Below are 26,883 nucleotides of genomic sequence, written 5' to 3' on the forward strand. Positions count from 1 at the left end.
TGGATATGGCTTACCTCACTTCTACTCACATTTCAATGGCCAGTATATAGTTATGTGGAGGCTGGGAAATTTGTTCTATCTTTATGCCCACAATGAAAGGTAAATGAGTTTGGTGAAATATTCCAGTCTGCCCCAATTGCCTAACTCTGCACTTGATCATAAGTTTCTGAAATACATAGATTATATATTTTTTTACCTCTGTATATCCATCATCTAGTATAAATGCTAGTTATAGTCTCTCAGGAATTGTCTATTGAAGGAATGAACTTTTCTGAGGTTATACAGTCAATCACGGAAGGGCTCTTATGACAAACTGATTTCAAGTGCTCTCTGATCAAACTGTGTAGCTTCTGTATATTAAGTTCAAAACAACTGGAACTTTTAGGGCACTTTGCTCTATTTTTGGAGGAAAATATCTAGGTGTCCAATATGCCAGATTGTATCTTTTTTCTGCCACAATATTCATGAACAATGATGTTTTGAGTTACTGATTGAATAAAACAGCTCCCATCTCCCTGACAGGCAGTTCACCCTAGCTCTGTGGGAGTGGGTGATATTGAATTCCATCTAGGAGTTCTGTAGAAGTCAGCAACACTAGAGAACAGAATATAAATTATAATTTGTTGCTGCTTCACTTAAAACTTAGAAAATCTCTTAAAGGATGGGAAATGTGTTTTAGCAGTTTGACTTGACACTTGTCAGTGCAATTATCAACATTTGTTAGCCGTTTTGAAAGTACAATAGTCACATAGTTACATGACCAATGTCCTCAAAAGACATCTATAAAAAGTTCATTACTTTTTTGCCAGCATAATCTCCAGGTTCATCGTTGTTGTTTTTCTGTATTTCCATTATTAGTATTCTTGTACTCAAATTTACTTCAAAACGATTTTCCTTTATTGATGCTTTTATGATTTTTATTTTGCCCACTCTTAAGTATCTACTGGAACTAAAAATTAGATCTTTTCAATTTCTCTCAAATATGTAAAATACCTCTTGCCTTTGTTAGAAAGGATATTTTAACGAAAAATGTAATAAGAGATTTAAGTTCTGCAGAGGAATGCTTCTTATGGAACCATTTTTTTTCTGCATTATTTATCAAATTAATCTGTTTTTTAGTAAATATTTATTGAGAGCTTACCAGTTGCTCAGAGGTTGCTAGATACTAGGGCTACTAAGATGAATTAGACTTGTTTTTGTCCCTCAGGAATATTCTATCTGGCTGAAAGAGAGGAGTGTAAGCATAACATATAAATGACTAGTGTAATATAGTTTCTCTTTAGTACTAAATGCATGATTAGGGGAAATGGATGAAGAAAGGAAATGATTAAGTAACCTGCTTTGTACTATGCTTTTCTGAGGCTTACATAGTTTCAATTTTTATGAAACCCAATTGAAGTAGATACTAGTATCTTTCTTTTACTGAAGGAGAAACAGATTTAGAATGAATAAATAGCTAGTTTGTTAAGGAGGGTGGGGGGATTTTCAAATGGCCAACTTCTGCTCACTTGTTTAATGTTTAACTAGGGTGTAGATCTAGGAGATGTTCTGTGCAAAGATAAGCTAATGTTGAGAGTGTAGTTATCCTGTGCAAAGATATGCTAATGGATAACTCTTGTTTCTGTAAACCTGCTTGCTTGTTTAATGTAATTGAAGGCTTTATAAGCGACCTCCTCTGAAAGCTGACTCTCTAGTGGGGAGAGTCAGTCGCTGGCAGCCGGGCTAATAAAGGCTCATAATTAATCTCAATTGGCTCTGTGGGTCTTAGATTTGACTGCGCCACAACTTTTGGAGGCCCCAGCGAGATCTCTCCAGGAGAGATCTCTTAAGACACACAACCCTGGCCACCTTGAGCGAGGACCTGCCCCGTCCAGGGGATGACCACTGAGTGATGTTCTTCAGCCCCGGATGCCAGGCAGACTTGCCCAGGAGGGCAGGTGGACAAAAGTTCAATTCTGTAACAATTGGGCATGAACCTCTTGGAATAGCTTCACCAGTGAGTGAGACTGCACTACAGATATTCAGGTTTCTGGGTATCTGGTTGGTTGGTTGGGCCCTAAAGAACTAGTAGAAGGCTGGACGTGGCATAACTTCCTTAGTCTGGTCAGGTCTGAGACGTCAGATCCTGACCCTTGTTGGTTGGTTTTGGTGGCGCCTGTCTCGTGTTGTTCTGTCATCTCTGTCTCTTTGGTGTCTGTTTTTGAAATTGTGGTCTTTCTAAATGTTATGTTTTTATCTTTCTTCTTTTCCTTATAGGTCTATTAATTCTTTTCTCCCTGGGTTTAGCTGCCGCTGCCCCGCGAGGCTGGTCCCAGGTACAGCACGTGGCCCTTGCTCTAACTTTTTAACTTTTACAGGTATCATATTTTCTTTTACAACTGTTCCGACCGCCATGGGTCAAGCTTCTTCCAGACCCACTCCTCCGCAGTGTCTCCTCTGCAATTTCAAAGACTTCAGACAGCAGGCCCAAGGTTATGGGTCTTGCGTCACCCTCTTCGTTCTCCAGAAGTTCTGCCAGTGAGATTAGACCACATTTAGAGCAGGGTGGCCATCAGAGGGGTCACTCAACCTGCAAACAGCCTTTCAGATGAAGAAACTGAGGTATAAGGAGTTTAAATAATTTACCCAGTGATAGAAGTGAGTTTGTTTATAATATTGAAAATACAAGAGTTAAAAAGCTAACAGGGGCCTGTTAAATTTATCCTTCTTTATATTTTAGAGCAGGGAAGAGCAGTAGGAAAATAGTTGTGTATGTAGATTGGAAGCGAGGATGTCATTGAGGGATAGTGGAGAGATGGTTGTGCATTTGTGTTGGAGGTTTGAGTCTAGAGAATAACCGAACGTAAATCTGATGAGAAGGTTCACAGAGTATAGCGTTTCTGATTCTTTGGTTTGGGTTAGAGTTCATTTTTATGGAAAGGTAGATTTATAGGATAGCTCTACTTTGGTTGGTTTAGAAAGAAGTAAGCACTTATAAATTAAGTCTTCCTAAAATTGTACTATGAAAAAAATGTAAGCCTTTAAAAATTATAAAATTGGTATATTTATAAATTTGCTAATCTATTGAATGAATGCTGATATATAAAACACAGTTTACAATTGCCCACTTCATTGTTTTCTCTAGAAATTAAGGCTACTAAGAGTTATGCATTCTAGTATATGTAAATATACTAGAAATACAAGAAAAAATTCTGTATGCAAAGTATGTAAGAAAAATGTGTTTTGAGATATAAAGGATGTGTTTTTAAGAAAAAGGAGAGTAATTTTATCCTAAAATAGTTTCAGGTTATTTAAAGGTCGTTTGAGGCACAAAAAAAAGGTATAGAGATTTATTCTGAAGAGAATTGAAAGAAAGGTGTTTGTCTTAAAGTTGGTTATTTCTGAGTGAATGAAAAGAGGCAAACTGAAGGAATGAGAAAAGTAGAAGGTCTGTGAAGAGAAATCCTGAGAAAATAAAGGACAAGAACATAAGTGACCATATGAAGTTGTAAAGGAAGAGAGAGAAAATCTTGTTTTATACAGTCAAGTTGGCTAAAGTTAAATGTATTTATCATAAGGTTTTAAAATAAGCTTTAATATCAACCAGTGTATTGATGCAAAACTGGAGTTTAGATTATTGGTCTGTTACTAATAAGAGATTGTAAAAGACTTTTCTTTACCTGTGAACAATACACTTAAGAAACAAAGATTCTATTTTGTATCAAAATAACTTATTGTGCTTTATAGTTTTTATTTAAAAAACTGAGTCTTCTTAACATTAAGAGTGCTAAGTTTTTATATAGTCATATTTACCTTTAAAATCTTTATTATCACTTTGGTTAAATATATAACTAAGTATTGTTTCATAGTGACCTGTGATCCTATTTAATCAAGTGATCAAACCTTGTGACATTGACAAATTTCCCAGCATAAAACCTAAGTGAGATCTTTTATTTTATCTCAAAATAACTTTGAGACTTCCCAGAGGGCACCTAAAAAATCTCAAAGGTTTAGTTTGTCATTTTGTAAAAGAGAAATGTTAAGCTAATTCAGTCTATTTAGTATATTAAATTATATGAAAAACATTGTCAAGTAATAAATGATGCTTAACCTTCTTTAGGTTACATTTTTACAAATACATGTTACTAATACAAGTGTTTTGGAAATTGTAAAAAGTTCCTAGAAATTTGTCAATATCTTTCAGTCATAATTTCAGTTATTATAAATTATTGGTATGTCATGAATATCAAGAATGGACCTGACTGTTCAGAAACAAAGGGCTTATAGAGAAGCAAAGGGCATGGCTCTGATTTGGGCCATGACAATAAAACTATTACAATAATTAGATAGCTATGATTTGAGTGAATACGTGGTCTTAATATTAAAATTACAATTTCAGATAACAGGAAAGATCTGTATAACTGGAAACATCAAAACTCTTCTCAGAAAAAAGACAGGAACTAATCTCTCTTTTAGAGACTATTTTCTTTACCCATCGGCCCACCTGGGATGACTGTCCACAGCTTCTCCAGGTCCTTTTTGCCTCGGAGGAACGAGAACATTCTCCGAGAGGCGGCCAAGACCGTGCACGACCCAAAGGGGCAGCCCGCCACTAATCCCACCTGTGTCCATGTTGTCCTCCCACACACCCGTGACCGCCTTAGGACCCCAACACCAAACAAGGTAAGGAGGCTCTCAATCGGTATCGCCAGCTTCTGCTCCAGGGCCTCTGGTCTGCCGCCAGAAAGCCTACTAACCTTTCTAAGGTAAGCGAGTTTATCCAGGCCAAGGATGAATCGCCGGTGGCGTTTCTAGAACGACTGTTATAGAGTCTTACCGGTTATATACCCCTATTGACCTGGAAGACCCAAATAATAAAACCTTGCTTATGTCAGACAGTCGGCCCCAGATATTAGGGGAAAAAAGTAATAAGGACAAGAAGGTTTAAAGACAAGAAGTTGAGGTAGCCCTGTGCATCTTCAACAACCAAAGTAAAGTTAATATCACCCAGACTCTTAGGACCATGGAAAAGACCCGTTGCATACCTCTCCAAAAGAATGGACTATGTTGCAGCAGGGTGGCTTAACTGCTTGCAGGCCATTGTGACCACGGCCATCCTCACCAAAAAAAGCACTGAAACTGACTTTAGGACAGACCATCCAGATTATAGACCCCCATGCGGTGGAAACCATGCTCCGCAGCCCCCCACCCCCATCATTGGATTTCAAATGTATGGATCACCCAATACCAGGTTCTTCTCCTTAACCCCCCACAAGTACAATTCTTGAAAACTTCTGCTCTTAACCCAGCCACCCTTTTGCCTGATGATGACCCTCAACAGCCATTACACGATTGTCTCAAGTTCTTGGACAGCATCACCAGCCTCAGACCAGACCTGACTGACGTCCTGTGGCCATAACCAGATGCCACACTGTACACTGATGGGAGGAGCTTCGTCTCAGAAAGTCAGGTATGCTGGGGTGCAATAGTTACCAAAAAACTGTCATCTGGGCTCAGGCCCTGAGCCAAAAAACATCAGCTCAGCGAGCCGAACTCATCTCTGTGACCCAAGTGCTCCAATGGGGTAAGGAAAAGACTGTCAACATCTATACAGACAGCAGGTACGCCTTTGCCACTGCACATATTCATGGGACACCATATAAAGAGAAAAGACTACTCACCTCAGTGGGTAAGGAAATCAGGAACAGAGAAGAGATCCTAACTCTCCTTGAAGCCATCTGGCTGCCTAAAAAAGTAGTCATCAATACACTGCCTAGGTCACCAAAAAAAAAGAAAAGAAAAAAAGAAAACACTGACTCTGAGATAGCCTGGGGCAACTCCTTTGTCAACCATACCCCCCAAAAAATACCCCCCAAAAAGCCGCCTGAAAACCAGTGGGACCAATTGACATTCTGCCGGCCCTACCGCCCAGGGTGCCAGCAGACACCCCTACCTGTAAGGTTCGGCTGCTCAACAGAGTCTGACTCAGAAATAACAAGCGTCCTTTATTGAAAGACAAGCGGTCCTGGGCGAGGCTCTCTGGTCCCCAGAAAAGGAGCCAGAGACGTCGCACCCAGGCGGGCCCGGGGCAGGGGTTTTTAAGGGTCGCGGCCAGGAAGGGGAAGATTCAAAAAAGACAAAAGCACAGCGTGGCGCCCTTTCATTGGTGCAGCGGTGTGGCGCCACGGCGCGGGGCCCTTTCAGTGGTGCAGCGGTGTGACGTCACGGCGCGGGGCCCTTCCACTGGTGCGGCAGTGTGACGTCACGGCGCGGGGCCCTTCCACTGGTGCAGCGGTGTGGCGCCACAGCGTAGTCCTGGCACCCGCGGATTGGTCCATGGGCATCAGGTGGCTAGCAAGTGGGAGCTAGGGGCGGGGACCTGACGCCCTTGGGGCCTTTTCTTGGAGCACTGGCTTTACACTACCTACACTCCAGGGGAAGTTAAACTATGCAACAAGCTGAGAGAGAGAAAAAAAAATCTGCTGAGTGGGTTAGGCTCCCAGACAATTGCATTGTAGCACCTGAGGTCTTGAGCCGAAACCTCATGACCCAGGTTCACCAGAGCACTCATTTAGGAGAGACCAATTTGATTGAACTGTTAAAAAGAGACTATTACATTCCAGGGCTGCAAAGAGCGGCCAAGCAGGTATCGGCCCAGTGCCATATCTGCGCACAAGTGAATCCAGGGCCCTCCAAGGGAGTACAACAAGGGACAAAACTTCATAGACAGGCACCATTAAGAGTTAGATTTCACTGAGGTCAGCCTGGGTACCTTCAGATTTCAAGTACTTGCTTGTGTTCATTGACACCTCTTCAAGATGGACTGAAGCCTTCCCCACCAAACATAAGACAGCTCAGGTAGTAGCAAAGAAATTAGTCTCAGAAATAGTAGTAGCAAAGAAATTAGTCTCAGAAATAGTGCCTCAGAATCTGCCTCGATTTGGCCCGCCCATAACACTGGGGTCTGACAATAACCCAGCGTTCATTGCCCAGACCAATCAATCTTAAGCCAGGGTTCTAAAAATTAATTAAAAGTTATATTGCATTTATAGGCCTCAGAGCCCAGGACAGGTAGAGAGGAGAAATAAGACCCTGAAACAAACTTTAACCAAGTTCAAATTAGAAACTGGCAAAAACTGGGTAAGCTTCCTTCTCTCCCTCCTGTTAAGGGCACGATGCACCCCCTACTGTAAAGAGATCACACCTTATAAAATCATGTTTGAAAGACCGCTTGTTTGTTTTGATATATTCAGAATCTGTAAAATGAACTAAAAATTTTGTATATTAATTCATACATGTAAGACTAATGTGCTCATAAAGCATAGATCTTGCTTTAGTTGTATTGCTTTAGGTAAGACTTGCTGTTTTTATGCTAACCACTCTAGGCTGTGAAATCAATGATTTGAATTCCCCTAGAAAACCGGGCGGGTGGCAGGGGGTGGGGGTGGGGTGTTGGGATTTTCAAATGGCCAACTTCTGCTCACTTGTTTAATGTTTAACCAGGGTATAGTTCTAGGAGATATTCTGTGCAAAGATATGCTAATGTTAAGGGTGTAGTTATCCTGTGCAAAGATATGCTAATGGTAACTCCTATTTCTGTAAACCTGCTTGCTTGTTTAATGTAATTGTAGGCTTTATAAGCGACCTCCTCTGAAAGCTCAGGGCTGACTCTCTAGTGGGGAGAGTCAGTCGCTGGCAGCCGGCCTAATAAAGGCTCATAATTAATCTCAATTGGCTCCGTGGGTCTTAGATTTGAACGCGCCACAACAAGTTAAGTCATACAGCTAATGAAAGAACTAGGATTCATACTCAGAGTCTCTTGTTCTAAATTCTTTGCACTTTATACCAAGCAACCTGGAGAGCTAATGCTTTAGAAGTCTGGAAGAGGTGGTAGAAGTCTGATTAAGTTTGGCTTCATTGAGATGTGGGTTTTGGGTGTATTCAGTGAAAGAACTGAACAGGAGGAAGGAGGTGGAAAGACATTCTATACATGATCAAGGCAAGAAGTGGGAGTGCATGATGCACAAGTAGACTAGGTTGGTTGGAGCCAGAAGATTTCACAGGAGATCAGAGAAATGTAATTTCAGGGTGAGCAGAAGAGACCAGGTTATGAAGAACCCAAAGTACCAGACTGGGGAGGAGTTTTTAAGATTAATGTGGAGGAAATGGGGAATCATTGAATGTGTTAGACATGGGGGTTGATATTTTAGAGCAATGTCTCTCTAAATGTGGTTCCTGTAACACCAACCATCATCAAGCTCATCTGGGAGCTTGTTGATATGCAAATTATCAGGCCCCATCTGAGATCCATTAAATTAAAAATGCTTGAGTGTGGTTTAGTCAGTCCTCCAGGTGATTTTGATGCAAGTTAAACTTTGGGAACTACTGTTTTAGAAAGATTAATCTGGTGACTGTACATAGCATGCTTTGAGAAGGAAAGGCAGGATACTGCTTTAATAATGCAGATGTGAAAATAATGTGATAGCTGGTGGCAGAGGGGATAGAAAGGTTTAGCAAGAGGGGTAGTATAAAAAATTATCAGAACTTGGGGACTGGGACTGGTTGCATTTGAAGGCAGGGGGAAGAGGAGTCAAAATTAGCAGTAAAGCAAGGATTAAAAACAGTGAGATGAATCTGCATTTAGTTCAGCCCAATGTTTAAAAATCATGAGTTTTACATAAAAATTGGGGTTTGTGGTTTATAAGGAAAGATCAGATCTGGCAACATTGGCAAACTTCAGCCCAGTGGATTAGTCACCAAGTCCTTTTGTTGATGGGATGTGTTCTCTCTGGTCTGCCACAGTTTCCCAGTTTCCCTCCACCCAGCTCGGAGACTGGAGAATGAGAAATATATGGGTTGGGACAGTCCCATGAATCCGGCTTTTATTTTTTGTAAGAAAAATAGTTAAGCATTTCCATTTCTCTATTATCCACTTTCTGGATCACTCACGGCAATTTAAAATTCTTGTCTAGGTTTTTGCAATGCAGTACACCTTGGGACTTCTGCCTCTACCTTCCTCCACATGCGAGCTCAAGAATGCAAAATAATTTTTATATTAACCCAAGTAAAATATAATTCAGAAAGTAATTCTACTGAGGGCAAATTGTCTGCTGTATTCTCATTGCCAAATATATATGTTTTTCTAGTTATTTTCTTCATTGCCATAGATAACGAACACAAACTGTAAGTTTTAATCAGTGGAGGAAGCAAAAAGCTCTTCCTTCACTGCACTGTGAAGATTGCATCACCACCCTGGGTAAGAGTTCATTGAGGTGGGAATCAGTTGTTGATAGAACTTGGCTTTGTAAATACTACTGGTTTATGTTTTCTATTACTTGGCCCTTATATACCATATTGAGAGAGTATAGTAAAGAGGAGAAGAAGAGCAATCCAGTGTGAAGATGACTAAGATCTGATTAAGCATTCAGCTGCAGAGCGAGATGAGTGAATCCAGGTGATGTTTATGGATTGTCAGAGAGGGAGAATGTTATACCATCTGGTGAGAGCGCCGTGAAAAAGCACACAAATCAATCCCTGTAATGATAATTAATACAAAGTCGATAAATGACATAATTGAAGCACTGGTTGGGCTATGCCATAGCGTTAAATAGCTTCAAAGAAGGCTCTGATTAAAGATATTGCGATTTATAAAACATTCTTCATCTCAAGAAAGCATCTTGATGAGATTTAACATGAGCATTTTTGTAATCAGAGGGCCAGCTTAAAACATCTATAGCAGAGATGAAATGTCTTAAGAGGTCTATTTTGAATGATTTTTGAAAGCCAGTTCTCAGAGAGCAAAAAAGCTGTCTCCCTCCCATTGTTATTTAATGGGAGAAAATTAATGCTGCTACTTCACTCTTAGACTGTCCGGGAATTTTGATGTCCTGGTGGTTTGGTTCTTCCGTGTGACCTTAGCATAATCAGTTATCAAGCTTGATTTAAATTGTTTTGAAATATTGTTGCATGTAGGGGGACATGTGCTTGCCAGTGATTGCAAAATAAGGAGAAATCCACAGTGACTCAAAATGGTGCAACTGGGCTAGCCTCGATTAGTAGGCTCTTTTCCTTCCTTATTTTGTTTTTGCTGGATTCACTCTGATTCTCCTAACAGCTGCACAGTGATCAAGCAGAATGCCAATTTTCATCATTTATGCAGGTGGAGGGCTACTGTGCTCCCAAAGGGGGAAACCAGAGAAGACGAACACTGAATGTTGCAGTTTTTCTTCTCATGGTCCTTTTCTTTCTCTTCCTTCTGTTTTTTTTTGAGAGGCAGATTATTTGTTTAGATAGCCTTTGTTAGAAACTCCAAAATGTTCTTTAATCACTGAATTCTTATTGTTGCTTCAGGTAGTGTAACAGGTGTACCACCGCACACTGAGTAGATTTCAGGCAGTGTACTCCAGAGTCCCAATTCTGGAGTTGCAGTGCCTAGGTCTTTGTTCAACAACAGTTCCAGATGTGTGACGTTAGCAAACTACGTACACTCTCTGCTTCAGTCTCTTCTATACAGTGGGGGAAATAATTGTGTTTTCTTCCTGGTGTTTTGTGAGGATTAAATGAGATGTTATTTCCTGACACATAGTAAGTGTTACATTCATGTAAAGTGCTATTATTACATAGTTTTGCGAACTCATAACTAATGATATATGTGTTGAGTAAAAGAGGAATGAAGGAGGGAGGGAAGGAGAAAGAAGAGGGAAGGAAGACAGAGAAAGAACCACTTTATTTAACATCACTATTGTAGTTACATTTATCTGGTTGGGAGACAACCCCTAACAATATATTGCCATTTTGATCTTTGTCCCTTTAGTTTGCCCAAATCCTCTTGGGGTTATATGTTTACTAGCCTGTTTCTCTCTCTGGATTGGAAGTTCTCCTTGAGACATGCTCTGTATCTTATTTATTTCATTGTCCTTCCGATTGTGCACAGTGCCTGGCACACAGTCATGCTGGAATGAATGGATAAAAAATTTAGAGGTAGCCTCTGGTTTGATAACATGTGAATTCAAAGTGTTACTGTCTTATATTCATAGAAGTTGAATAATAGTATAGATGAGATGACTAACGTTTTGAAGTGCTGCTTATCAAAAATAGAATCTCTGGAATCTGAGAGGAAACTATATAGTTATGTAAATTTTGGTAAGGTGTTGCAGACTGTATATTACCATGGTGCTTTGTGAGGCTGCTATAATTAATGATCTGTTTGCTTTCCTAGTACTGACTGTCATTTTTCATCTGCTTATAACCTTGATATAAAAATTTGTTCTTGGCTGCTATTTTGCATTCATAATTTAAAAATGTATATAAATGTTCACCTTCTATTTTCCAGCTTTCCGATTATCGAAAGCAAAAGCTTAAGAATCATATCACTGTGGCATGTTTTTCTGAATTTCTCTTGGTAAAAAGAAATTAATGCATTTTGAATTCAAGTTTCAGGATTATGACAATGTTGTTTGCTTATGCAGTGCCCTTTGAGAAATGTCTAATGTAGCATATGAACCAAAATAATCCTGAGTAACCTCAAGTCAGTCTTTTGCACGTGCTTTTGTTTTCTTTCTCCCTCTCTCATCAAAGCTAAAGATAACACTTGCTAAAGTTTTCTTGCATCCAAATGACCCTTTGGCTTCTTTATCCCCCTGGAGAAAATATCAGCCAGAAGGTACTATAGGAAGATTTGGAGACTTATAAAGGTAACAATATGGAGAGTGGAATTTGGAAGCAGACAGACATGGATCAAATGCAGGCTCTGCCACTTAGAAGCTGTGTGACCCTGTGTACTTTTGTTTCCTCATTGGTGACATGGTGAGAATACCATTTATCTCACTGAGTTGTCGAGAGAATTAAATGAGATCAAGCACTAGCCATAGAACCTGACACACAGGAAGCAACCAGTGAATTAAAGCTGACATCTGACTTTGATCATGTTCATTACTGTCATTATCATCATTAGATAATGATAGGACTAAGCAGGTAGGTTGATATGAACTAACCTGTCTTAAAAAGCAGCAGCTCCAGAACTCTCCTCAGTGTGGGCTCTAGAGACCTTGGTTCTGTTTATCTCCTGGTTTCAGAAACCCACTCCCTCAGTAGTCTCCCCCAGTCTTTGGCTTAAAACTCTTTCTTGTCTTTTCCACCCTCTCTTGCCTTACATTGGATGCTTGATAATGTTTTGCATCTCATGCCAAAGATGTGGTGACTCAGGCAGTGATCAGTGGCCAGTTGACCAACATGGAGCAAGCATTCTGTTTTAAACACTATCCAAGCTATTTTCCACCTCAGGGCCTTTGTACTCACTAACCCCTGTGTCTGGAAAAATGTTTCCCCAGAATTGTGTGCTGACTCCTTTTGAATCTTCAGATCTCAACTGAAAGGTTTTTTTTTTTTGTGAAAGGCATTTCCTGACTGTCTTGAGTAGAACTCTCCCTCAAATTCTCTTACCTAGCACCTCCTCTGTATGCTCAGAGTCCTCATAATAGTCGGTAACATCCTCCTATCTACCCACCTTTTTATCTACCTGTTTAGTATGTATCTCTCTATGAGAATATAAATTCATGAAGGCTGGACCGTGTCTTTCCTGTACAACACTATATTCTCAGTACATAGGAGATTTCAAGGCACACAATAGGTACTCAAGAGATATTTGTTGAATGAATAACTATTTTTAAAAAATCATCTAAGGTCAAAGGAATAGAGAACCAGCTATAAACAGATATGTACTGAATCATATCTATTTTCTGAAACCACATTCTAAAGCATGACAGATTTTTTTTCCAAACTTTTTTAAAAAATATCAATCTATGGTAAAATTGAAAGAATATTAAATGACTCACATACTCTTTGTAAGAAATTGCCTAACTTTTTCTAGAGAGGTGATACCGTTTTACATTGCCACCAGACATGTGTGTGAGTTCATGCTGCTCCACATTCTCACTAAAATGTGGTGGTGTCAGTCTTTTTAATTTTAGCCATTCTGGTGGGTGTATGTTTATATCTCATTGAAGTGCTGATTTGCACTTCCCTGATGACTAATGATATTGAGCAGGCTTTCATGTACTGATTGGTCATTTGTGAAGAGTCAGCTCAAATCTTTGACCATTTTGTAATTGGATTGTTTTAAAATTATTGAGTAGTAGGAATTCTTCATATACTCTAGATACAAGTTCATTGTCAGCTACACGTTTTGCAATTATTTTCTCCCAGTCACTCCCTCTCCCTCTGCCTCTGCCTTTCTCTCTCTCTCCCTCTCCCTCCCGCTCCCTCTTTCAGTCTCCCATCCCCTTTCCTTTCCCCTCCCTCTCCCCTCCTCCTCCCCCACTCCCTTTTTTGAATCTTATGAAAGTAAGGTAGGTATAGCCATGAAGACACTTTACCCATAAATACATTAGCATGTATTTCATAAGAACAAGGACCTTTTCTAATATAATGCAATAACATTCTCATACTTATGAAATTTAGCAGTTTTATAAATATAATGTAATGTAAAGTTCATCCATACTCAGATTTCCCTAATTGTCTTCCTCTCTTAATAATGTCCCTGCTTTTTTTAAATTTCAGAATCCGATCAAAGATATATATTACATTTAATTGTCATGTATCTTTAGTCTGCTTTAATCTGGAATTGTTCCCTAGACATTTTTAACATTTTATTACACCAACATTTTTGAAGAATACAGGGCAGTGTTTTGCACAATGTCCCTCAGTTTGGAGTTCTTATTTCCTTATTATTAAATTAGATTAAATACTTTGGGAAAGAATACTGTATGGATAACACTGTGTCCCTCCTATTGTATTACACAAGGAAGTAAATAATATCAGTTTTCCTTATTAACGAGGCTAAGATTGATGGCTTTTTTAAAGGCAGTATCTCTGGATTTCTTCATTAGAAAGGTACCTTTTCTCCTTTGTAGGGGAAATACTTTATAATTATTGCAAGATGCTTTGAGACTTTGTGAATCATATTTTCCCCAATAAAATTTCACCCAGTGAAAATTTAGCATGTGTTGTTGATCTTTACCTGAATCAATCATTATATTGCTGGTTGCAAGTTTTTTTTTTTTTCCTAATTCAATTTTTCCTATTACATTTATTAACTGGCACATTTTTATTCTTCCCTTATTATTATTTCATGAATTTTTAAAAGTATGCATATTAAAAATCATTACTGTCACATTGGTTTTGATAAAGCATCAAAAATTTCAAAGTGCTTATTAAGCATCATGCTATTTTACAATAAGCTTGCATATGTGAAGCATTTAAAGGAATTCACTTTTTTTTTTTAAATCCCAAGGAATCCAAAATATCCCAGGTATGTCAACTAATTAGCATGGTGTAATCAATACCATTTTCTCGAACTTTTTCATTAACAGCATGAGCTTTGGAATAGTAACTCCTGAAGTTATTTTTAGAGTTTACCATTACCAATGTATACCATATGCAATGAAGGCCCTTTACCCCATAAATAATTGCTATTAATTGTTAAAATAAATGAGCAAAATTCTCAAATCCAGCAACTGCTTCTGAGTTTCTCCAGATTTCTTTTTCATTTCTTTTTTTCTTTTTTGCTATGCAGCGTTGATGCTGAGGAGTGTGTTTTCAAAGAGTCCTTCCCAGGAGAAATGTGTCTCAGTGTGTGTTTACAGAGGCCTTCAAGGATGTTTCTTTGCAGGGGCAGTTTATGTAGTTTCTATGTTGTAGCATAGAAAACTAAATTATTCACCTGCTCCAACTTCCGCAGTGTTGACCCCAGCCTTGGCTTGTGAGTCAATGGTAATAGTTTAATAGCTCAATGAACGTCTATTTCTGCACTGGTTGCAGCTCTATAAATCAATTTGACATCTAGGAGAAGAATCTGATTTTTGACATTTTCAAATTTTATTCATTCCATAAACATTTATTAAGAGTCTTATATTCTGGGCCAAGGGAAGACCCAAGTTTTGTAGGACTGGGTACTTATATAATTTTGATGACTCTTTAAGAAAATGAATACAAAGTTACAAATACACATGTATTTACTTAGAATAGCAAAGAAATTATAACAAATTAAAATTTTAAAAGTGGCCAAATACCATTATAAAATACAGAAAAATATACTTTTATTAAATAGCTATTTGTCAAACTTTTATATTTTGTCTACATTTTTTCTTGCATACTCTGATTATTCTTTATATGACAGTGTTTTAGAGTTATATTTTGTAAAGAGACTAAAAAGATAATTCAATCTTTTCTCTAGCATGTTGATAGAAATTTAGTTTTCATATTTGATAGTTTGGAAAAGTTTATTTCAGCTTTACAGCTTTTTATTGGGAATAGCAATATATATATATTTTTAGGACTGTCAAATTTTGGAAAGATGCTATAAAGTTTCACATATGAGCTTTAAGATTTCAAGACATTATATGTTTCTTATATAGTGACAGCATTTGAACTTTGTTGCCTGTATCTTTTTTATAGTGGCATTTTACGACTTTATTTTACCTTTATATTTGTCAGTATTTTGTATCAAATCAATAAGAAATTTCATTTTTTTCCTAAGATGACTTACTCTTTATTATTTGAATTATTAAATAATCTAAGAGACTTCATCATAAATACTCAAAGCACATCTCTTTCTCTCCATAAAGTGGTTGTGAAGGGGTAACCAGCCTTGGCTAGTGGTTTTGTATGTCTTTTGTCTGATATTCCCATGCTTGGTTACGACAAGACATGTTATGTATGCTGACATGCGATCCATTATGCTGAGACAAAACGTGTGACTTCATACATAGGGGCATTTGCTATTTGTAGTACAACTACAGGTTTGTGCCTTACACATGGTTTCTGATAAAGTTCATTTTGTATGAAATTCGCAAAAATAAAAATAAAATATAAAATTAGAAGTTGTATACATAATGGGATACTCTGAATTATTGAGTCTATTCTTGACAGAAGAGAACTTCCATTTTTAAGTAGACATCGATGGGAATTGAATCCTTTAATCACAGTTTTACACATCTGATAATTGGAAGAATTTTTTAATGACTTGCTTTCGATTCTACCACTGTCTTCATACTTTCATTGCTAGGAATTGCAGGATTCATTCTTCGCACAATATGGCCTCTGGCCCTATCCCTTTGTATTATGACACCAGTAGTCCTGGGAGCCATTCCTGTACCAGGACGGAAATGAGGACTGAGAATCACATAAATACATCTGCATAAACCCAAACTAATATATCCCCAAATCAATTTCTTCTTAGCTGAATCCTCAGCTAAATGGGAAGTATGACAAAAAGTATGGTGGGAAGTATGACAAAAAGAAGTCAGAGTGGATTAAATTAGTTAATACCTGTAAAGTACAGGGACAAGTGCTGGGCTACTAATGAGACACCTGAAGATGTTAGCTGAAAACCCATCCTCATCTTCATCCTCATTCTCTCCATCATTTCTATACATGTTTTTATGGGCTTTTCAGTTTTCGGTGGCCTGAGACTTGGACTTCTTTATAAAAAGCTTCTTCTTATTTCTACTTCCTTTTCCTTTTAAAACCTAGATTTCAAAAACTTTAGAGCTAGGTGAGCCCTTAGAGAACATCTGCTCCATACCTTCATTTTATAGATGAGGAATTTGGGGCTGATGGTTTCTCAACTAGTTAATAGCAGAACGAAGACACATGTCTTTTAGCACCTGATACCAAGTTTCTTTTCTCTCAAGTCTCATGAGTAAATCTCTATCAGACTACATTTAGCCTCCCAGTTTCAATGGACCCTTCCCCCCAAAATTGATATTTTTAAGTTAGAATACTCAATACATTTCTAAAATGCCACATAATAATGTTTCTTTACTCATTTGGATAGGACTTTTAGCAGAGTGAACCATGTCATGAACACTATCACAAGAAATGGAAACTCATCTTGTGAAGAGGTACACTTTCGACAAGCCTTGTGCTTTTTTTCTCTTAGCAGGGAAGGAGCCTACATGTCAGCTGCCTGGCCTTCCTCTGGGGCTTGGTTTTTAATCTCCAGGGATGCAAGGCCAACAAAATGTCATCTCTTTTCCTGCAAAGGAAGGAAGCTGTGAAATAAATCTTTATTGCTTACATGCCTTATGTTGCTTAGTACCAGCTGTATCCATAACACCATGGCATATTTAAAATACTATTCCATTGGAATAATTTTTTAAAGGGATCCTGATGTTTATAAATACCCCCAAGAGGCACTGTGATGTTACATCAATTTTTATCTTTAATTGTATTGATTTCTCTGAGAAAACTTAAGTTTATGGATATATGCCTACATACTGTCCTTTCCTGATCTGAATTTTTCAGCTATAAGTTTTAGGAACCTCCTAATCAATTCAAAGAGAGGAAGAGAAAAGAGCTAATATATATTCACCAGCTTTTAAGTATTGGGTACTTTATAAATATCTCAATTGAATCTTTACAAGAGCCTTGGGAGGTAAGGAGCTTTAGACACATTTTACATTTGAGTAACCTGATCAAGATTGTATCCTAGGATATTTTGAGAAAGCTTTTTTGATAACTAAACTTGAAATAAAAAATATTCACAGATAAGGGTTTTTATAAGAGCATTTTAGTAAAGCTTGTAGAGAGACCAAAACAGTGTGTACCAACTGAGACCAGGTTGAGGAAATGAAAGGATGAAACTGCCACCAAACACACTAACACCCATGTCGCAATGCTGGACAGATTTGAAGAGACCTCTACAAATTTGAGCCCTTTGCTTTGAAGGACATCTTTGGTTGTTTTTCTGTGAGTCCCTCTTGTTTCCTCATCTTCCCTCTTGTCCCCTCCCTCCTTATCTTTATTCAGTACCTTTCTGTGGCAAATAACAGGTATTAAATTAGATTTCCTGATACCCTCCAACTTGAAAGGCAGAGGCACAGGAAGTACCCTCCCGGCAACTATTTATGATATCTCTCCTTCCAGAGATTTGTCCTGTAGCAGCTTCGATCCATTATTGGCACTTCTTTTGCCCATATTTGCAGCTCCCCAGGACCTAGGGAGGAAAAAACAGATCTCAGATATGCTAACCTCCTTATCAAGACTTAATTAATAAAATCGCTCCTCCACTTGCCCTTGCTTATTACTGCATCCTGTCCCAGCTGGGATGGGAAAAGAGCATTGGTCATGCTGTCAAGAGCAGACTAGATTTCTCCACTGCTATTTCTTTCTTAACTACAAACAAAAGAAAACACTGTACACAACAAACAGACAAAATTGACACTAAGTTAGAGTGCATATAGTTTGTACTATTTTCATACTTCATGTATTCAATCATATTTGCTTAGCAAATGTGATTAGAAGTATTGCTTTTCCTTCTTTTCCTACCTTCTGGCATTAGATTTATAGGTAAAGATTAAAAGACACTGAATCTCAAAAAAAGAGTTTCTTCTGCTTAGCACATATGCCATCTTCTTGCCCTCTTCCAGATCCTGCCCATCTCTCTCTCTCTCTCCCCACCCCCCTTTCTCTCTTCTCTCTTTCTACACCCCCACCCCCACCCCCGGCCTCCCTCTCTTCTCTCTTCTCTCTCCCCCCCCCCCCCCCGCCCTCCTCTCTCTCTCTCTCTCCCTCCCGCCCTCCCTCCCTCTTTCTCTCCTTCAATTCAGGGCTCTGAATTGAAAGAGAGAAATCTTTCACTCTTCTTTTGCCAGGTGTCAGGCACTACGAGCATATTTAAGTGAACTACCTGGAGACAACTAAATTTTTTTTCAGGAGAACAGTAATTTTGATGACAAGTGCCAGTACACACCAGATGGCACGACTGAAGAAACTCTTATCAGGCATCCAGCTCACGTTCCAGGTGGCCTGTTTGTCTCTCCCCCCACCCTCCCACCATTCTTATTTGTTCATGGTTGGCCCAAATGAAAATATTGAAATACAAATGAAGTTCTTCTTGGAAGTTGTCAAGAAAAACAGTTGATAGCGACTCAACATAAGATGTCTACATCCCCCCAAAAATATAGCCAGTACTTACTATTACTTATGCTTATTATCACTGATGCTTCCCAGACCCTTTTGGGCACATATTTGAAGAAACTTCAGTGATGAGCCCTGCTAGTTGTTTAATAAATAGTTCTGTTACATAAGCTGCAAAAAATTTCACATTTTGGACAGTCTCCAATCTTGGCTAACATTTGGCAGTTCTTGCCAAGATACGACTGAAGTGTCCTTAAAAGTTCTTCTTCATTTGCCACACAGTCTGATTGGTTTTGTTGGCTCTCACTTGCTGGAGAGAGAATCTATTGACAAAAATGTCATGGGAAGGTATTTAGTGGAAGGTGAAATTTTTTTCATTCCATGTAAAACATTCTAAAATTCAAGGCCAGGGCACTGTGGCAGGCCCAAATCTATGAATCATTATATCTTTAACATCCCCCATGAACAGGAAGAGAGAGATCAACCTTTAATAGAGACAGGCGGAATTTCTTCTCTGAACACTGGTAATTCATGTGACATTTGCTGTTTGCTTATGTTTGCAGTGAAATTCTTTCCTTCAACCTTGCACTGTGCTGTTACCGGTCACTTAACAGACCTGAAAAAGCAATACAAGTTGATGTTTTAGGTACACAAACAGAACAGATGGTTTTAATGCTAGGCATTGATTTTTTTTTTTTTTTGGTCAATATTTGGTTCACATGAGAACCTTTATTTTTCCAGCCTGTAAGCTTTGGCTCTGAATTTATGTGTTTTGGAAGATATGATGCTATTGGTAATTCAGCACTGAGACTTATTCATGGAAAAGTTTTATTGCGAATGAAGAGAAAAGTACCAAATTGTGTAAACAACACACACTTTTCTTTATTATTTAATTTTGTACTAAACAATACATGTGCTTCATATTAGGTATCCCATGGTTGATGGCAAAGTATACAGAGATCTGGGGAAGAACCTTTTGGGCAGAGGTAAGGACTAGCGCAAAAACTCAGGAGGGAAAACCATTTGACCTGTTTTAGACACTGAGCAGATGCCAGTGTGGCTAGAACAGAGAGAGCAAGGGGAAGCAGTAGGAAGTGGCTGGCGGAGAGGTCGGCTTAGCCACATCTTTGTGAAAGGTCATATAAGCCCTGGTTTGGGGCGTGCATTTTACCCTAATAGAAATGGGTGATACAATCAGATTTATGCTTTAGAAAATCACTGACTGCTGGATAAGACTGCTGGATGTAGATTGTTGGGGACAAGGATGGAATTAAGAAGACCAGATATTTAGAAGGCTGTTGCAAGGATCCAGGTCAGAAATTTTGATAGCTGGATTATGGTAGTAGCAGCGAAGATGGTGTGCAGTGGTCAGATTTGGCTGTTTTATAGACAAAACTTTCAGGACTTGCAAATGAATTAGATACTAGAGGTGAGGGACAAAAAGGATTCAAGAGTGACTGCTAGGTTTTATTTTCTTAATGGCACTTATTTTCATTTGATATCATCTTGCCTATTTATGTATATAGTTTTTGCTGTCTGTCTTCTCTCATCATGCTATAGGTATAGTGAGAGAAGGAACCTTATCACATACTGAGCAACAGCCTTATCCTCAGTATCTAAAACAGTGTTTGGGCCTACAGCCATGCCCTGCTGAACGTGCGCGATCTTGTCTGATCTCGGAAGCTAAGCAGGGTCGGACCTGGTTAGTACTTGGATGGGGGACCACCTCGGAATACCAGGTGCTGTGGCCATTAAAAAACAAACAAACAACAACAACAACAAAACCCCAGTGTTTGGTACCTTGAATGAATGCAAATATAATTACTGAGTACTTTGTATGGACCAGACCTATCCTAAGGCTGAGAACAAGACAGAAGCAATGTCTACAAACATGTTAGCCTGACTTCTGGTGGAAGACATAGACAATAAACATGTAAATGAAATTGTTTCAGATTTTGATAATTGCTGTATTGAAATAGGGTAGTTAAGAAAGCATCTCTAGTTGTCCTGTTACTTCACATGTATTCACTAGATCATAACTTCCAGGAAAGCAAGAACTGAGCCCTATATTCTTCGTATAGTGCTAAGAAGATGGTATGCATCCAGGAAATACAAGTGGGATGGTCTTGCTCAGAAGCTATGCCTGGTTTCTGGTGAGCCTTAGGTACCTGTTTTGTTATCTGTGCAATGTGACTGGCTACGGCAATTGGCCAAGGCCCTCCTTTCTCATGTGGGTTTGGGTTGCCTAGACCCATCGGCCTCTGTCTGGACAGGCTTGTAATTTAACTGCTAGCTTTGTTAACAGGCCTGTGCCACCCACTTATGGATTTACCCAGCTATATACAGCCTTGCTGAAAATTTAGCATCAAATAATATCTCAAGATCACTAGGGAAAAAAGTAAATCTGTAGGAGGAGTATAATGAATGTCAACTGTAATCGAAAAATTTAAAATTTCTTTTAAAAAGAATGGGTTACAAAACTGTAAAAATAAGTAAGTAAGTAAGAAAGTAAGTAAGTTAAATAAACTGAAAGCAGTAAACATGGAGTGCCAAAAAGCAGCACCCAGAGGGATCTGAGGAGCATCTGCATGTTTATTAAATAACAAAAAAAGAAAAACACCGCCTCCTCCTCTTCTTAAGGAACATATTTAAACCTCCTTGTCTAAAGTCATTTCTTCCACAGCATCTGCTTTGAACAGAAGATTTTCAAAAGCGTTTTGCTTGCCCTTATGCAGTCTTTTCCACGGATAGGGATGCACAAGCAGGGGAAATTTTTCACTGGGTTGTTTGTTGATCAGCTATCAAGATGAAAAATGAAAAATTGTCCCTAACTGGAGTGAGTGTGTAATGCTTTGGTTGCACAGCATTTTCCAGTTGTCTTTTTATAAAGTATTGTATACATTTTAGCCAGAACAGACTTCCTGGTCATCAAGTAGTCAATATATATTTATTATATGCTTCCCAGAAACCGTTCCTTAAGATTCACATTCTTTGCATACTTTTCTTGTTTCTGTGTCCCCATAACTCAAGATTGCTGATTCATTTAACGCCTTTAGGAGGAAAGGGAAAGCAAGCTGATTAGAAAGGCAGACAGGGAAAAGATGAATCATGACAATTCTTATATTGTGAAAAACTGAGTTTAGCATAATGCTAAGCAGACAGTAGATATTCAATTCATAATTCAGAAGTGATTGTTTCAATTAATGGTGCCTTGCAATATGAATGTCTATTTTATTGCTTATTGATAAGTACTATAGTCAGAAATCTCTTGATTTGGCTTAGATCATAAACAAGTATAGAGCACGTGCCATGTATGGACACTCTGCTGGGAGTGAGACGGGATGCTCAGATCCGTTTGACCTAAGGTCTGTCCTCTGGGGCCTTGGTGTTGAGTGCAGAGAAGATGTGGACATGAAGACTGCATTTCAAGGAAAAATGTCCTAAGTTTAATAAGAAAAATAGAAGTCTTATGAAAACACAGAGGATGGAGAAATTAATACCTTAGGGGGGAATCTAGGCCTGAATAGGGGTCCTTCTACACACTTTCCCCCAGCTTCTAATTTTGAATGTACCTCTTGGACTGTTAGTTTTGCCTGACATTTGCTAGGCCTTAACATATGTGTGTCTGTGTTTACTTTTTTCAGATAATATTCTACCTACTTTGAGTTTAACCTTTGTTTCCAATTCCTTGCTTAACTTCTGAGCTCATTGCATAGCAGTTTCAAATATCCTGAATGTTACTCCTTTTTCCACCCAAATGAAAATCACTAGTGCCAAACAGTATTAACACAATAGATATAGCTAAAATCACCACTGCCGGGTATGATGCTCTCCCACTCCCTCTACTCCTACTGGCTTCTTTCCTGCTCTCCTATCAAGGCAAATAGGTTGCTGGCTCACTAATTTCCTAGCTGTTGTAATCAGTGCCTGCTTTCCTGTGATGCAGAAAGCTGTGTGTATCTCTTTACTTCCAAGGTGACTAAACTCGTTAACTGGTTTTGAGAATGAATTAATTTAAAAATTAAGAAGATTTGAATAATGCAGATATATATTTCCCTTGACTACCCCCTACCAGTGTATTCCATCTGGTATCCTTAGATATGATCATCTGTGAGTGGTGTATTTTCTTCTAGACTTTCTTTTCATGCATTGGTAGGCATGTATGTGTGTGAGTATGTGTGTATGTATGTTACATAAATGTGTAGTTTTGTGGGGTTTTTTTGTAAAAACTCAGTTTAGAAATATTTTTACATGAGTACATATAGCACTAATTCATTGCTTTTATTTATTTTTTTCTCTTCATTGTCATTTATGTTTTTCTAACTCTTTGTATGCCTAATAATTTTTGTTTGCATGCCAGACTTTGTTTTAAAAAGCTATAGACGATTCAAAGATTTACCTTTCCTCTGCTAGACAAATCAAGTTGAGGGACGGATCACCTCAGTCACAGACTAAGTTACGTCAGGACAGGTTACAATTTCGTTAAGACTCAGACTATGTTCTCCCTATTTCTGGAGCCTGGCCTTCCAGGGCTTTCAAATAAAAGCCTAGTATGTCTTTGAATCCTTAGCATTGCGAGAATGCAGAATATCTGGTCTGCTTTTAAGAGATTTTGGCTTAACTCTTTAGTTATATGTCCTGTGTAACTTCAGAACTTGACAAATAACTTGATGGAGAAACTAACTCTGTGGTCAAGGTCCCTCAAATCTCCATATTTGTCACTGAAGTCTGTCTAAACAGCTGCCAGAGGATCTGCTTGTTTTTCTGTCCCAGCAGCTGGCCTCTGCTTGGGCTTATTCTGATTCTTTCCTTTAGAACTCTCTACAGTGAACTAATTCAGGAATGGCAAATGTCTCCTCATGCATATATATACTTAAGTCATCTCTGAAAACTAAACAAAGTGTTTTATTTTGTTTAGTTCTCTTTGCTTCAGTAACTCTCTAATACCTTTAAATATATGATTTTTATAATTTATTGGACTTTTATTGTTGTTCTTAGTAGGAATATTTGCCTACCAGGAACAGCTCATAATATTCAGAAGTAGAAATTCTCCCTCACTGTTTTTAACTCCTGCAGATTGTTTCAGTGTATGATATATCCTTTCATAGTTTACTCAACCATCTCCCTATTTATGGATGTGCTGATTATTTTTAATTTTTCATATTATAATCTTGCTATTAAAGTTCAAGTGTAGGTATATTTTTGCACTTTTTATTTATGACAGTAACTAATATCTGGAATTTCCAGGTTAAAAATATGGATTCTTAATTTTAATAGAGATTGCCAAATTGTTCTCCAGAATGATTAAAATTTGAATCTCAGGTTGAGGATTCCTTTCAACTGGGTCAATACTTTTTAGGCCTGTGTCTGATCTAGTAGCTTGCACCTAGTACAAGATCGTTTTGTTAGGAACATGGGGAGGCCTGTTAACTCTGTCAGAGACTCTGACCACTCTGAGAGCTCACCTGCTGTGTTGCCCTTGCCACTCTGACCTTGATGCTCTCCAGGGTGTAATTCAGTACTTTTACAATGTGTTAGGGGATCATGCAGTGGATTACAAAGAGTTTAACACATTTCCTGAGACACCAGGGGAATGATGTAAGCACTGGGGAGACATTCAGTAGAAAAAAACAATCACCAAGAAGAGCGTATTTTCAATACAGGCAATTTCCCAGTTGAAAGCTTAGCTATTATTGCACTACTGGCCACTGCTTCAAAGCTGTGGGGTCTGGCTCTTTATTCCTATCAGTGAGTGTCCCATGTGCTTGCCATAAAATCTGTCCTTTGGAAGGGTCCTCAGTGTATCTGAATACCTTTTCAGATTCCCTTAAGCTCCTTGGCTCAGCAGAAGTCCTTTTCATGAGAAATAGGAATGTAGCTTTTTCTAGGCATTTATTGGTATCAAGCAGTGAGAGGAGTTGGAACCAGTGAACATGGAAAGGTGCCAGTGTGTTCCACCTATAGGAGCTCCTCCAGCCCATAGGGTAGATCTGCTGGTGTAGTTATCTTGGGTCTCCTTTCACTCCAGGGTAGAATTAAGCTCTTGGCTGAATAGGTAGGAAGTAGGATAAGTCTCAGACCTCTGGACACTTAACCTAAAATTCTAAAGGAATATTCTTTATTTCTTTTTTCCTTTGCAGTACCTTAGCTTTAGGCAACATTTGTATGCTCTCTGTTGTACTGAAATGAGAAGGTGTAGTGCTTATTTTCAAAACTAGTAAATGAATTTTCAATGCGAGTTTCCTGGTAGTAAATGCTGGTTTATTTTGAAATTCGATCTAGTGATGTCAATTTAATTCCTTGAAATGTGGTGTGGGAGGGGTCAGAAATAAAGCAGAGTCTCTATTCACTCTTCATTAGATAGTTGTTAAATCACTACTGAGCATTAGACATTGGGCTTTGCATTGGTGACAGAAAAATGAATAAGACTGTTGTACTTTCGTTGGTGTTGTGTCATGAATATTGTCTAGCTTTAATTCTAAGCCAGAATGAGCATTTTAGAATATAGCAAATAGAAACTAAATAAAAATACTCCAGTTAGGAGCAAAATTGTATGGCCAGTTGTCTAAGAAAGTGCTTTGCTTTTAACCAGCACTTTAGAATCTTATGACTAGACTAAGCAAAAAAATAGGAAAAATAATGGAATGGGGACAGAGATGACAGGACAAAATTTGAACAAAAGGAGAAAAAGCAACAAGGGTTGAAGTTTTTTTAGGTCACTAAGCTTACAAGATTTTCTCTTCCCCAATCAGTACATTGTGACACCAAAGATGTAAGGACATGATGAGGATATCACTGGGTGTAATAAATCCTCATATTCTCACCCTCATTGCTAATTCTGGCATCAAAGTCATTGCAAAGAATATGCTTAACAGTATATGGAGATACAAGTGTGCATATTCTTAGGCAAACTTGATATGTTTAAATTCAGATTTGTTCACTAACAAAAATCAGATGATTATCCAGAATGCCTGGCACTCAGTGCCACCTACAATGGGGATGCATGTAACAAAAACTCTGGTCTAGCACTCTGGGAATAAGAACACTTCAGGGAGGACAGGGTAGGATATAGCCAACCTTAATATAAGGTAGGATAATAATTAAGACTTTAAAGGGAAATACAAACAAAATATTGTGAGCATTCAGGAGGAAAAAGACTTCTGGTTGTTGAGGAATTATAGAAGGAGGGCAAATGAATCAGAGAAGTTTGCATGAAGGAGAGAAGATTTAATTGATCATGGAAGATGGTTTGAATGTCAACAAGTGATGGATCTCAGAGGGAGTGGAGGTTATGGACATTATGGGTTAGGTAACAGCAGAAACAAAAGCATAAAGAACGAGTGCTTGTATGGCGGTGATTAGTGTGTTACAGGGTTGGGAGTGGGGATGGAGGATGAAGAGAAACAATGTTCTTTGGGGGGGAGTCACACAGATATGTCTTCAAATCTCTTTTATTTATAAATACGGGACTATGCTCATGTTACTTAACTTTTCTAAATCTCAGATTTCTCATCTTTAAAATGGGGATAATAATAATGATTTTGCTTTTTTAGTGTGTTTGATTTTTTGTGTGTGAAAATTGGTCATAATCTATGGAAACTTTCTGGTTCTTGATAAATGGTAGCAAATATATTAAGTGGTCAGGCTGTCTCAATATGGGGAAAAGGTATTAGTTAAGGCAAGAAAGGTAGTCTATGATCAAATTTTGGTTGGTCTTAAGGAGCTAGTTTAGGAATATGAACCTTATATATAGGCATTGGAAAGCCTTTGAATATTTTTGACTAGAGAGCAATGTGATTAAAGTGTAGAATTGGAAATTTTATCCTGATAGTAGTGCTGATGCTAGATTCATTGTGGAGATAAAGTGTAAAAGATTAGAACAATTAGATATGGAGAAAGGCCACTGCTAGTTACTGTTCTTTCCCCTTTCACAGTAATAAAAACCCTGATTTTTATCTATAAACATGGCCATCTAAAATAAAATAA

General features: G+C 38.3%; 1 protein-coding gene and 1 pseudogene across 2 annotated transcripts in view; both read left to right on the plus strand.

The window, feature by feature from the left end:
- Positions 1 to 26,883, plus strand: part of CPQ (carboxypeptidase Q) — a 433,138-nt gene that overhangs the window by 156,637 nt on the left and 249,618 nt on the right. The gene's annotated exons all lie outside the window — the stretch shown is intronic.
- Positions 20,530 to 20,648, plus strand: LOC118612170 (annotated as a pseudogene).

The sequence above is a fragment of the Rousettus aegyptiacus genome, unplaced genomic scaffold, assembly GCF_014176215.1.
Source record: "Rousettus aegyptiacus isolate mRouAeg1 unplaced genomic scaffold, mRouAeg1.p scaffold_m13_p_15, whole genome shotgun sequence".
Taxonomy (NCBI): Eukaryota; Metazoa; Chordata; class Mammalia; order Chiroptera; family Pteropodidae; genus Rousettus; species Rousettus aegyptiacus.